Genomic DNA, 13,636 nt, shown 5'->3' on the forward strand with positions numbered 1-13,636 from the left:
TCTAAGCTTTTATTGATCCCATGTAAACTTCTGTCCTGTGGATAGGAGCTCCACACCTTGCTCAAAAAATTATACCCTCCTACTTTAATTAGTAACTTTAATTTGAGGTCTCCTAATACTTGCAGTGGAAGAGAATATTAACTTTTTTCCCATTTTCCCTCTTTGTCTCATTTTCTGCTCTACAGTTTCCCTCAATCAGTGTTGGCTTCCTGTAAACCAAGGCTGTAGTAGCTATTACAGCATCTATTGGGGAGAAGTGTTTGATGTTGGTATCAGTCAACTAATTTGTGTATTTTCAGCTTCAATCATTTTCACTGAAAACATTGCCTGTATTTTATTGTATTGTAAAATGGTGATGGTATGTTAGTCATCTGCATGTCCTGTGGATTGTTCATTCCTTGCAGTGTATGTCTGATAATCAAGTATACCTACGTGATGCAACCATGTGGGTACCAGGAGCAGCATGGTTATACTGGCAGTGTCCACCTGGGCTAAAATGCTCTGTTGCTCAGAAATCATTAGCCAAGTCAAGGTACCGCATTAATGTGCATTTACTGTTTCTGGTACCTAAGCCATCTCGCAACACATGAAGCTAGGTTGCCTACATCTGCACAGCAGGGCAGCATTCCACATAAGCACATCTGAAGTGTTAGGTAACAACAAGAAGTCAGGACTGGTTCCAGCAGCAGTTTGAACCACCTTGGGGACCAATTCTGCAGAGAAACTACCAGAGACCTGACACTTCTGGTGCTTTATGAGCCTGTAATTTTTTCAGCAAGTTGCAGCAACAGATGATACTTGATTACACTATATGCCTCTCATCTGACACTTGGTAAATGTAGTCCTTAAATTTCTCTCGGTTTCTCTTGGGTGTTCAACTGATTTATTCACAATTTTGAAGATAAATTAAGATACCCCTTTTTGAGCCATCTGCCAAATTAATTTGAAGTATAAATCTCTTTTGTTAATACTCTCCAAGCTTCTATGCTAAAAGTCTATTGGATTTATTATTTCACTCATTGGAGAAACACTTATTAAGTTTTAACAGATGTTCAAATTCCTAAATTTCTAGAGTTTGCAATTCCCCCCTGATCTTAACAAGTGTCTTCAGTACCTCTGGGTTACAAGGTATTTATGTTCTCACACAAAATTTGATTTCTCAAATCTCCCACAAAGTTTGAAAAATCACTTAACCCCTGCAACACTTGTAAGGAAAATACCCTTGTAAACATTTCATGACTGTCACTGATGTACTTGGTACACACTCCCCTATCAGATTGTTGATGTTTATAGCTTAATGAAAGCTTGAGGCAGCTGTAAGTCAGAAGGTAAAACCAGTATAGATGTTTTTATCAAGAATTTTTATAATTGGGTATAAACAAACTTTTCCTGAAGAAAACTGCAGACGTAAATTAAGTCTTATTACACTATTTCACTGTACAAGCTATTTTTGAGCATTTCCTTTACAATTCATACAAAAAGATTCAAATAAAGATGGTCCCAAAGTTCAGAGCATTATGTGAAGTAAGAGACCTGTCTGGATGTTTTCTTGAGACCAAAAGTAGAAGGTAACAAATCTGGACTTGGATCCAAAGGAAATGCAAGTGTCCAGCATGGTATGCACTTGCAAATATTTTAGATGCCTACTCCTTGCTATGCTTTCAGGGACTTCATGGAAGTACCGAGCTACAGACAAAGAGCATTTGTTGTCTTACTATGTGACGGTGGGCCAAAAACTGACTTAGCAAGGAAGAACAGAGACAAGGCTATTTAAATCTTTCTCCCTCCTGGGACTGAGCACTTCCTATAATGTAAGGTTTATGGATCATGAATTTCTCTGGATACTGGATACCTGAATCAAGAGCTTGCTCCTTTTCATGAAAAGCAGAGATGTCCACATATAAACAGAATAGTTCAGTAAACAGACTCTCCAGCTGTAGTGTAGCAGACCCTGATTCAATTTGTATTTCTCTTTTTGTTTGGACTGCAGTCTCTTCTGACCAGGAACACTGCTGGAGTGAGCTAGGTTAAAGACTTCTGGTTTTAAATGTCATTAACGCCATATATGAGGACTGCAAGATGGAACAGTCTTTGTGTCAAATGCAGGGGCTGTGCACAATCAGCATACCATTAGCTAGGATTGTCAAGGTTAATTTTGAAAGAAATGTGGGTATAACTCCCTTTGAAGAGCGATCTCAGTTAATTTGTCTGAATGCCAAACTCTTCCTTAAAAATGGTGAAGTAGGTTGTTGTGGTATCTGGGCAGAAAGATACCTTCTAACAGACAAGTCTGAGTGCAGTTCTCAAAAGCAGATGGAAAAATATCTGGTTTATTAATTCTAGGTGAGCTTACCTGAGGGTAGACCAAAAGTACATCAGGAAACAAAGAAGGAGTCACCTAGTTAAATTCAACGTCACAAATGTAATGTTAATGGATCTCAAGGTGTGAAGACCCAGGCAGCAGCAGATGTGGAGGTGGCTGAGCTGGGTGTAACAACGCTGGCAGTCTTCTCTAGGTGCTTACACAGATCTGGAGAAAGGCTTTTTGATCCCTTCAGCTTGAGTAAATTTGCTAAGAACTGTTTCTCTGTAACTTTTCTGTTAAATACATCGGTCCAACAACTGTTTCACTACAGAGAAATGGACAGTGGCATTATGAGAAAAAGCATCTGCAGAAGACGTCTACAGTGAGGGTAACCTTGCAGACACAGATGTCTGAAGGGACCAGCAATGTTCCTGCAGTGAAGTCCACGTGAGTTGTCCTGCATTAGGTCTCAGAAAAGGAGAACAATCACAGTAACCTGAAAGGGGGAAAAAGAAAGGCTGCTTGTAGCCACATGAGTGAGATGATGGACTCTGTGATGTGTGGCAGGGCATTGTATGCAAACTAGTGATATAACTTTGCGTACAGCTAGTTCCAGCTAGTTTTTGCATAGAGCAGTCCTAAAGACTACCAGGGTTGTCCTCCTGCTGCTGGCTTCCCTCCTGTCTCTCCTGTTGAATTTTTCTTATTGAAAAACACTGAAGGGAGAGGGGGAGGTGTAGAAACATCTCTCCTGCTGTTTGCAGCAGCAGCTTTCTGCTGCTAGAGTAGCATTTTACAAACCAGATGTGCATTTGGGAAGTTCAAGAACTTCTGTGTATGTTAAGGCAATACAGGTTTATGAGATAAAATAGGTTCAATATTTTTGTGCCCTTTATGTTCCCATGTTTGTGTGGTTGCCTGGGCATTTAGAGATCTGTTTTTCAAAGCTCAAGAGAGAGGGATTTTTGTTTAGCTGGGCTTTGTTTATTTTCTGAAACTGCATTATTATTCTTCATTTCTCCTGCATACAAATTATATTCAGAGTTCAAATATTATTAACTGCAGCTTTAAAATTCATCACTTCGCAGTTGTTAAATCCATTTCTTCTTGGTTTGTCCCCTTGGTAAGAAAAATTAAAAGGCAACCACATAACGAAAGAGAAAAAAAGGCAGCTCATCTGAGCCTGTCTTTGCATAACACATTTTGAGATTCTGGCTGGTTGTAGACTTGATGTTGCCTCAAGCCAGAAAACTGGAGGAAGTTTACGTGTGCCTTGAGATCTTGTCCTATGCACCACATACTGTATGAATCCTTAAAAGACTGAAAAAAAAAAAAAAAAGAAAAAGGAGACTTAGCCAATTGCAGTGGCAACACCATCTAGCTGGAAAATGAAACATTTCTGCATACAAGTTATGAGTACAGATGGGCAACCATTTTATTGCTGAAAGTGAAGGCTTCAGCTTACTACAGTTGCATGTTTTCACATGGAATATTCATTCTTATTTTTACTGATGATGGAAGTTTCTGGCACTTACTGAACAGCTAAGGGCACATTTTCACATTTCATATCCGATTATTCAAGAGCTCCTCATGGCAATACCACTGTGAGAAGGAAACCTTATAGATAAGAGAAGCAGCTGACCTTACCCAAAGTGCATTTTAACAGAAAAAAAAATGGATTTACTGAATCAGCTTCCTGCTCTAATACAGCTCTTTTCATGTTGGTGAGAGTAGAGTTGAACTAAATTTATATTTGTTTCATTTGCTAAAGTGATTTTGACTCAGTACTAAATTCATATTTAAGAATGAAGTAAAATGGACCTTTCAGTTGTCAGATATATGTATAAATGGGCTTATTACAGAAACACCAACATTTTTAAGCCTTTTAGTCAGTTCAAACCCCCTAACTTGCTGTGTTTTTTTCAGTTTTCCTTAGTCCTTTCTTTATGGCATGTAGGAATGGTGAACTCCTTTGCAGCAGTCCAGTATGAGCAGAGGAAGGTAAGTCTGGCACCAATCAAAACAAATTGTAAGGACTTTTACATCAGTTAACCTGCCTGAGACCTTAAAAACTTGGTGAGTCACAGACATGCTCATTCACATCTGGGCCAACAGTCTGTAGCACAAAGCACCAGAAGTTTCTTCCTTTCATCCAGCTCACTGAATAGGAGATGTTCTCAATATGGGAAGGGTTCCTCCCACTCTTCCTGTTTTTACAGGTGATGATCTTGCTAAACAAAATAGCATTGGTATAGGATGACAAGGATAATGGCTAATAAAGCCTTTTTCCTAGATAGCGACTTTAAGAGATTAGAGCTATTTCCTTCAGAGATGTCACCTGTCAAGCGCAAATGACTGGGTTAATGTGAATGAGTAACAAGAAATTTGCAGATTCCTAGGCAGAGGGATATGTACTCAGCATGTTTGGATTTTAGACTCAAAATCTCCATACCAACACCAACACCAAAAGCAACACTGTGTTGGCAATTCCTAGTCTGTAATAATAAAATATTAAACTCAACTACGTATTAATGGTATTAACTGCAGTTAATACCACTAGTAATACTAATAGTTTTAGTCCTAAACTAAAGTGCATAAACACAGTGAAAGAAGGACACAGATGTACATTTGTGTCTCTTCTGTACATGTAACTTAAAATGAGAGAGATGATACAAAGCCATACGAAAACAGCCCCTTTGGAAAAGCATCTGTGGAAGGTCATGGAGAAGGGTTGTTTGCAAGGTCCCCCTGCACACCAATGACTTGGCAAAGTGATCTGTAACTCTTCATTGCCCTCTCAAACAGACTACAATGTTGATGGTGGTCCTCATCTGGGACTGGGAGATATAATTTTGATGGTCCAGTAGGCAGGGAACTGTTAACCCAAAATTGACAACATCATGACTGCTTCTGGCAATAAAAGGCTCAAGACTGCAAATGCAGAGCTGTATCTTTCCTCAGGTTTTAGCCCCAAAAACTATTGAAAGAAAAACACCTTTTCAATTTCACAGTTTGGATCAGAAGCAAAGAATTGAAGGCAACGTACTCTGAAAGCTAATCTGCATCATATGCCGTAGAGGGCAGGATCTCAGACGCACTGATTAGCTAAATCGTGCATACAGAGGAAAATACAAGCTATTTGGACAGTGATAAACTGCAGAGCCATATGACAAATCGACCTGTACATACTGCTCTGCTTTACTTTAGTTTCACCAACTCATCTTCAAGATAATTTATCCTGAAAATATATCAACCTGCTGGAGAAATATGTCCTTTTCTTCTTATAAACATCGGTTGCTCCCATGTAATGTACTGTAGTTTGTGTAGCTGTAAAACTGGATAATTACACAGAATTTTTTCAGATAAATTTATATCACTGCTCTTGATATCCCAACACTTAGGGAAGAGGTGTTATCATTTTCAATCCATAACATTAATTAACATGATCAGCTGCATACAAACTCCTGAACTGTTCAGGTCAGTTCCTCCCATTCTGAATTTTTTAAAATGCAACGAAATCTCATGTAGGACCCACCAATTTTTCTAACACAAAAATTATTAACACAAAACTAATTTCTTTTCATATACTGGAACAACTGTTGCTGTGACAAGTACCCCATATCACATGTTGCTCTGGACTATGTCCCTCGAGGCACTTCTGGAAGAAGCCTTTTAAATTAGATTTTCTGACAGTGGGGTCTGTCAAGTATGTGGCTACCTTCAGCACAACACAACATTTGAAAAAAAACCAACCAAACAAACATAAAAAAAAAAACCAAAAAAGTCCCACTTCATTTATCTAATAAAACCAGACTCTCCTTGTAGGTATTATACGTCTGAAAAATCTACGATAAGGTTAATAGGCTTTGTCACTCATTTGGCTGCACTTCTTTGCTATGGGCAAAGCCTGTGGTTTTAAACAATCCTGTTTGTGTGTAAATAAATGCCCTTTTAATTTGCCATAATTTCAAGTATTTTGTTTTGTAGTTATAACTAATTAACATACCTTTTATGATTTTTTTTACTCTGTCTTACCTTATGGGCATACTTTCTCTTCTACGCACATGTGTAACCTCCAACAGCAATAATAACAGTTATGAAGTATGTCCCCAGGGGAGACAATTTCCTAAAAACCTTTAAAATGTAAATCTATGCACTATTCTTGCCAACATGTATGCTCCAGTAAGTTAAACTAGTATTCTATACTTGCCAGCATAATAATGAAGAAATTGAATAAATTTCAAGAACCAAAGTTAAGAGAAAGTTCTCAATTTTAACTCTGCATAACAACATGCATGGCGTTACCTCCAACTGCATAGCAACTTCTTGCCATCTGACTTTTGAAGCATAACTTTTATGTTGAATTGATGGAGGAGAAGAGTGTTATATTTGACTGTATGCTTCTGCTAGTATGACTTCTGGAAAACGTAGTACAAAAAAGTATTATACTCTAAAGAGCTCCATGAAAAATAAGAAAGATGGTGATCCAGCCTTGTTTGGATAGATAAGAATAGAATGCATATCAGCATACTTAATTTATCTAGATTAGCAGCTATAGCAATTAGAAACATAGTTACCTTTGATCTCAGATTGGTTTTCTACAGTTTAATTCCACTTAATGCAATGGATTACTCTTGGTTTGCACACCTGGGAATAAAACTGATCTATAATAATTATTGCTATTTTCTAACAAGGAAGATTTTTATTAGTTGCATTTACTTTAAAATTTGAGTAAATGCTCTGGTGAAAAGCGTAATGTTGTGTCTATGTATGCACAAATACACATGAATGTGCATTAACAAAATGATACTGTAATATTGAAGAACAGGGTTATAAAAGCAGAAACATCTTCAATTTTTAATTGAAGTAGTACTTATGAAAGGGTTTATTGGACTCTTTATGTTTTACTGTAAGTTCAGAGACAGGATTTTTAAAGTATAAATACAAAATAAATATTCCTAAGTCCTTCCTCTTGGAATTCTTCTAGGTTCCTAAAAAATATATTCTACCCATTCTGTGGTGGAGCACACAATATCAATACCCATACCAAGATATAATACCCCAGGTGATGAAACTAAACAATTACTGTTGTGAATGTGGGTGTTTTTGTTAGGAAATACATTGACTGGTGACATAAATGTTGTCAACTGTGTTTCATAGGCAATATCCTTCTCACATCCATACCCTGGGCTGCATCAAAAGAAGCATGATCAGCAGGTCTGAGGGAGGTGATTCTTCCCCCATACTCTGCTCCTGTGAGACCCCACCTGGAGTACTGTGTCCAGCTCTGGGGCCCTCAAGAGCCATAAGAGGGACACAGACCTGTTGGAGTGTTTACGGAAGAGAGCCATGAAGATGATCAGAGGACTGGAGCACCTCTCCTGAGAAGACAGGTTGAGAGACTTGGAGTTGTTCAGCCTGGAGAAGGCTCTGAGGAGGCCTTATAGCAGCCTTCTAGTACCTAAAGGGGACCTAAGAAGAAAGCTGGAGATAGACTTTTTATAAGGGTATGTAGACATAGGACATGGGATAATGAATTTAAACTGAAAGCAGGCAGATTTACTTTAGATACAAGGAAGAAATTCTTCACCAGGAGTGTGGAAGGCACTGGCCAGAGAAGCTGTGGGTGTCCCATCCCTGGAGGTGTTCAAGGCCAGGTTGGATGGGACTTCGACCAACCTGGTCTAGTGGAAGGTGTCCCTACCCATGGTAGGGGTGGTGGAATTAGATAATCTTTAAGGTCGCTTCCAACCCAAACCATTGTATTATTCTATGAATGATTTAATGGACACACAGCCATGTTTTGATGCCTTTGTTATTTTTCTAAAGACTTTTTCATGAGTTTACTTCTCCTTCATGTTTTCTAATAAATTTAAGGAGTACTTCATCAATACTAATTGCTGCTATTTTACCAGCAGTAAGCAAATCAAGAAGGCAGACATCTCATCCAATATTGAAGTGTCTACCATGAGTATATTATAAACTGGCCTGAGAAATGAAATATTACTGGAGATTAATACTGGATAACACAAAATGTGGGGTTTTTTTAGTTAGCCTTCATCTTCTCCTGAAGAGTAATTTCTGACAAAATATGATTTCATGGATTTTGTGGTCATAATGGTCTTTTGAAGAAAGCTTTTGTTTTAAAAAACTGCTTGCAACTTTTATTTAAAATCACATGGATAAATATATGTAGATACAGCAATTATTTTTGTAGCTTGTAAACACTTTTAGACTTGAACTACAAAGTAGATTGTCCTTCTTCACATTTTAAAGACAGCATCTCTCAAAGTTACACAATGTAAATGGCCACACTACTTACACTAACATAACCATGCCATAATTGAAATGTTATGTGTCACTGTACATCACCTAGCCCACCGTGGGGAATCATTAATACTTTGAGACCCTCTTTTTCTGGGAATGGGCTGGAGAGTCAACATGGTTTCCTCATTTTGGAATCAGTGAAATGACTGTCTTTTTGTCCTACTTTATAACACTTCTGGCAAATGAGTAAATATTAATTGCTAGTTATCTTTCTAAACCAAGTATATCCACAAGACCACTAGTGTACTCCAACTCCTAAGAGTTTGCTTTGCTGGAACAGTGTCTGCATGACTCTTCTTCAGAGTCACCAGCTACGGTATACCAGAGCTCATTATGTTATTGTGATGCAAATTCCCATTACAGACATGTTGTGTGTTTACCGAGATGGCTAGGTTTGTGGGTACAGCTATGTTAGCACAATTATACTCATGAAAATATTTTTAATACACAGAAAACCTAATGTAGCATGATGTTTTAAACTCCAGTAGGTATAATCTACTTAGTACATACTTCAAGGGACTTGACAAAATCTGAACATAATTTAAAATGAAATTCTACTTGAGAACAGCCATTTGCATGTTAAAAAATTATCAGAAAGGTATACCCCATACAAACACAGATCGCGCTGGGAAGAGCTATTACACAGCTGATGTTACACACCAGGAAGAAAGTATGATTGCACCTAATATTGACCTGGTTTTACCTCCAAATAAACTTACTGGAGTCACTGTATTTTATTTCAGTGTGATGCCATGGTTAAAGCCTGAACAACAGAAAAAATTACAATAGCTGTCTGATTTTGGGCTTATCTACTGTCGCTTATTTATGGAACAATCATACCTGCAAACACATTGTACCTTATTTTTAAGATTTCATTCTGGATTCAATAAAGGCTCATGTAACACAGGAAGCTGGTGGGACAGCTTTCTGGTGGAAAACTGGAGGGCACATTCAATGTCCTAGCTCTAGCATACAGAGACCCTCTATTTGATTTTAAAAAAACCACACTCTGGATCAAACAATCTAACCTGTGAATGAAATATTAAAAATTCTTTTTTCTTAGTTAAGAAGTGGAAGAATGACTGTTAAACAGGTGTAATTACATGCACATTTTGATATATAGCAGATGAAAAGGTAGCTAACCATTTGGAATTCTTTGATCTGTCAGCTGTAATAAGCAAGGAAAATATTGTTTGAAAGGTTAACTTTTTTCCGGACGTTAATCTTGGAAATTAAAAAAAAAAATATCCATGCAATGTACAAAGAGATGTGTTTCTTAAAGTTTATATAGTAAATGTTCTCCTTGTGAGAGTGTTTGTACAAGAACTGCATTTACTGATCCTCTCAAACAAACAGGACATCATTCCATTCTACCTCCAAAACAATAACTTTCTGTGTATTGTTTGTGGGGAAAATAGAAACATCCCAAACAACTACTACTTTAATATGATGTTGCTTACAGTTAAAATCCATTTGGAGAAAGAACCAAACCAAATCGGAAGGCAAGCGGATGAAAAGCACACCAGCCCTCCGCAGAGCCAGGCCCGCCATCCCCAGCAGAACAGCCTGATGCCTTCCCCTGTGCAAGGCGTTACCTCCACGGAGCTGCATCTGCGACAAAGAATTATCTCTTGGCAAGAAGAAGGGGAGACTGTGATCCTGATAACGTTGGCTAGGTGAAGCAAAGTTAACAAACAACAAAATACTTTCACTTTTTGCAGAACTTTTTTTTTTTTTTTTTCTGGTGGCCATTGCAAACACTCCTGTATTATCGTGCTTTATTCTTACAATGTATCTACATACGTGGAAAGTACACAGACAACATCGTCTTAAGACACCGAAGAGCTGTTGCTTAGGCAAAATCATCCTTTCATTAGCCCTATGACCTTATTTAATATTTTATCTAACTTTATCATGGGTTGTTTGCTGTGCGTGGTTTTGGGGTTTTTATTATTATTTTTTTTTATTTCCAAACACTTCTCATTTTCCTCCGTTCCAGCCCAGTCTCATCTTGTTGAACCAGTAGGGGTAAAGCCGGTGGATATCGGGGCAGCAAGAAGGAGCAGACCCTGCCGGCACCCAGTCCCAGCCGGAGGAGGAAGGCACCCCCTGAAAGAGGCGGGTGGGGGTGAGCCGCCGCCGACCTCATTTCACGAAGCCGGGCAGGGAACACCAGGGCAGCTCAGCTTCTCGGTGTCATCCCCGGCAAGGCGTACGCTCCGCCGCTCGGCCCCGTCTGCCGCCTCGCCTGGAGCCGCGGGGAGAGAAACTTTGCAGGAAGGGCTAAGATGGGACACGCCAAGGACGCAGCGGGCCGGGGAGCCCCGAGCGTGGCACCCCGACTACCCTGATACTCCCGCCCCCCGTTGTCGGGATGCGCCCGCAGTTCCGCTCTGCGCTGCCGGCGGCCGCCCGAGTCCTGAGGGATCACCGCTCCCGAACACCCACCGCCGGGGAAGCCGCGCGGGGCCCGGGCCGGGGCCGGGGCCGGGCCTGGTCGGGGGGGCGGCGGGGCAGGATTAGGTTTCAGGCCGCCGGGGCGTGCCTGAGCGCGCTTCCCCCGCGGCGCGGCTCGGCGCCGTTACTTGGGGGCGGGAAGGGCGAAGGCGGGGAGCGGGGCCGGGCTGCCAGGCCCGCTGAGCCGCCGGGGTAAGCGCAGCGCCGGGCCGGGCGGCGGGCTGCGGGGCGAGCCCGCCTGTGTCGTCCTGCGGGGATGCGGGCAGGGGCCAGCAGTGTTGCTGGAGTTTTGAGTGGCCTTTTAAAATGCGTTTATCTCGCGAAGTTTAATTTATCATTGTTCTGTTGGTCAGCCGGATTTCGCGGGGGCTGGGGACGCGGTTGGAGAAGGAGAGAGGCCGAGGAGCTGCGGGGAGTCTGAGCCTTTTTCTCCCGCGCCCCGGGCAGAGCGGTCCGCGGGCGGCGGGGAGCGGCGCTGGGGCTGGGTTGGGCTGCTGCTCCGGCCCGGGGCGGGCAGGCGGGCGGCGGCCTCGGGCGGCCTGGCGGGCAGTCCTCGCGTAAACAAAAGCTGAGCTTCCCCCGCTGCTGCGGGCAGCGCTGCGCGCTCGGCCCCCCACCCCTTCTCCCCTCCCTTTTTTAACCCCAGGGGGGGTGTGTGCTGCGGGGAGGGCTCCTCATCTGCTGCCGCCACAGACCTGCGGGCGGCCGCGGCCCGGGGAGGCTGCTGCGCGCAGCGGCCCTCGCCCATCCCCTGCGGCCGGGGGCCTTGGGACTCGCTCGGAGCGCAGAGGCCCGAGCGAAGCCCGCGGCTTCCCCCACGGTGGGTGTGCCGGCTCCTGGTGGAGCGGCGGCCGTGCCGGTACCTGTTGCCGCGCTCTTGCCGGCGCTTCTGGCTCGTCCACACCCCGCTGTAGCGCTCGAGCATCGCCACGGGTTTGCGTTTAAACGCGAGCGTTTTGTCAGAGTGGAGGCGGAGAGGCGACGCACAAGCCTTAGTTGTGCCCTGTGATGGGTCTGGTTGGGCGAAGGAAAGGGCCTCGTTTTTGGGACGGTTTGTTTCTCATGTGGTGTCCCCCCTTGCTGCCGGTACCTCTCTGAATTACTGGAAAGAGCAATAGGGATAAAGAAAATGCAAGGGAAGAACTCACAAAGCCAGCCATTTGAACTCTGTTTACCACGTTTAACAGATTCGATTTGCCATTTGACAGGGCAATGTTGTATTCTCCTGTCACTTCTATCAACATTGCCTCATCTCTGCATATTTTTGCTTCTTAACACATGCAGAAGATTTTGTCACTATAAGCTATTGAACAGGAAACGTCATTACAGACTATGGTGCCAGAAAGGGTAGCAGAAGTCTCTTGTGGGAGCACAGCAGTGATTTACTGTAATCCAGTTGAAGGGTCTGAATTTTGCCATTGTGGAAGTCAATTGTGTAAAGCCTTGTGGTTTCTGTATCAGCTCTGCAGTTTCCAAGATAACAGCAACTCGCTGTGATCGAGGATTCTAAACTGGAAAAGGGGAAAGTGTTGAAATATTTTTTGGAAATGTTATTTGATGTGGAAATGAAAAAAAAAAGAACAGTAGAAGAATGTAGAATGAAAATATCTAAGGACATATCCACCTTTACTGTCAAGATTTTTTATGACAGAGGACTTCACATTTTTTTTTAATTTTCAAAATTGTTATCCATTTTTAGTATACATATTTTTTTGTCTCTCTGTATCTTGTTAGCAGTACCATGCATGTAACATCTACTGATTAGCATGGGTGTTTCTAATGGCTTCCTTTGTGTTTTCGAGAAGCTTTTTCATAGGGAACTGGAGACATTCTTTCCTCTCTGCACAAAAGTGCACTAGGAAAGTTAGATCAATATCAGCACTAGGGAAAAGAGAACTGCACTATTTACGTACTAATAGACGATCTTTATATTCCGTCTGGATCTATGTCTGAATTCTTCAGAGAAGAACACCATACAACTTCTCAGTTGCTCCAGTTGCTGTGAATGGCTTTGTTTTAATAGATAACACTTTAATTAGTGTATTGAGAACTGTTATAAAGACCTTTTAATTCATCAGTTCCATGTTTCATGTTAGAAAACGTAAAATTCTGTGGAGTGCATCCAATAAATTTTCTAATTGGGCTTATATCTGAGCACCCTGCTGAAGCAGTTTGAGCCTATACAGTGCCATGCTGGCAGTATCTCATCATTGGGAAGGACAGTTTTGTTTCACTTTTAGCATTCCCAAGGAGTCAATATATGAATATGCCATTTTTTTTTTCCCAGTGTCTTCTTTTCACAAAGAAATTGCTTTGGAGGAGTGTTTGTTTGCTGCTTATGGAATAATAGGTCTAGACAGTATTTGGGTATTTATTTTGTAGGCTTTTCAGACACCGTCGTTATGTCTGAGAAATACCTTGCGTGGTAGGCTTGTTACATACTGTAGTGATTTTCTGCATTACTTGCCTGTTGTCACAGTATACAATGAGAAGTTTGTGTTTTCAGTTTGTAAGGAAGATGGTGACTCTTTGTTGAAGCTTACTGGC

The 13,636-nt window shown here is 41.5% G+C and overlaps 1 protein-coding gene across 2 annotated transcripts in view; it reads left to right on the forward strand.

Moving 5' to 3' along the window:
• Window positions 1-11,249: 11,249 nt before the first annotated feature.
• The window catches only part of MPDZ (multiple PDZ domain crumbs cell polarity complex component), a gene marked incomplete at its 5' end in the record, with an annotated part of 99,074 nt that continues 96,687 nt past the window's right edge, over window positions 11,250-13,636 (forward strand). For both annotated transcript variants that reach the window (XM_082075696.1, XM_082075692.1), the window contains one exon: window positions 11,250-11,281. The remainder of the gene's footprint in view (window positions 11,282-13,636) is intronic.

The sequence above is a fragment of the Streptopelia decaocto genome (genome assembly GCF_964273445.1).
Source record: "Streptopelia decaocto genome assembly, chromosome: Z".
Taxonomy (NCBI): Eukaryota; Metazoa; Chordata; class Aves; order Columbiformes; family Columbidae; genus Streptopelia; species Streptopelia decaocto.